Source organism: Chrysochloris asiatica, unplaced genomic scaffold (genome assembly GCF_000296735.1).
Source record: "Chrysochloris asiatica unplaced genomic scaffold, ChrAsi1.0 scaffold00374, whole genome shotgun sequence".
NCBI classification, from domain to species: Eukaryota; Metazoa; Chordata; class Mammalia; order Afrosoricida; family Chrysochloridae; genus Chrysochloris; species Chrysochloris asiatica.
Genome location: NW_006408892.1, coordinates 1,768,660 through 1,769,209, shown reverse-complemented (window position 1 = coordinate 1,769,209; position 550 = coordinate 1,768,660).

The window sequence follows — 550 nt, the reverse complement described above, 5'->3', positions numbered from 1 at the left end:
AAAAGGAAGAGGGGGGGAAAAAACTAAAAAAAAAAAAAAATAGAGCAGGAAGATGCAATGAGAAAGCAACTAAAGAATAGTAAAGAAAAATTAAGAGAGAAAAAAGAAGAGGGTGTAAATGAGAAACAGAAGGAAAGAAGAAAAGCAAAAGTGGAGATAAATAAAAAGCAAGATAAGGGCAAGAGAGGATGGAGAAGAAGAAAGAATAAACAAGTAAAGATAATGAAACAACAAAAGGAAACATAAAAAAACAGTGTAGTTGTTGGACCCAGAGAGAAGAAAACTCTGGGGTGTTCTTGCCAATCAAGGAACTTACAAGGTGGGTGGAGGAGGGCTGTGGAGGCTGAGTTCCTGCCCTAGATGGAGTTCCTGTATGTTCAGGACACCCAATCTGAAAGTAGTTCACTGAGGTACTTCTGGTTGTGAATTTCCGTGTCTGTCAGAAGCAGAGGGTAGCTGGAGACAGAATGGCTCATCAGAAAGGCTGTTACTAGTCTAATTCTGACCTGGAGGTTCTGTGGATCCTGTAGATCTTGAGCAGAGCCTGCCT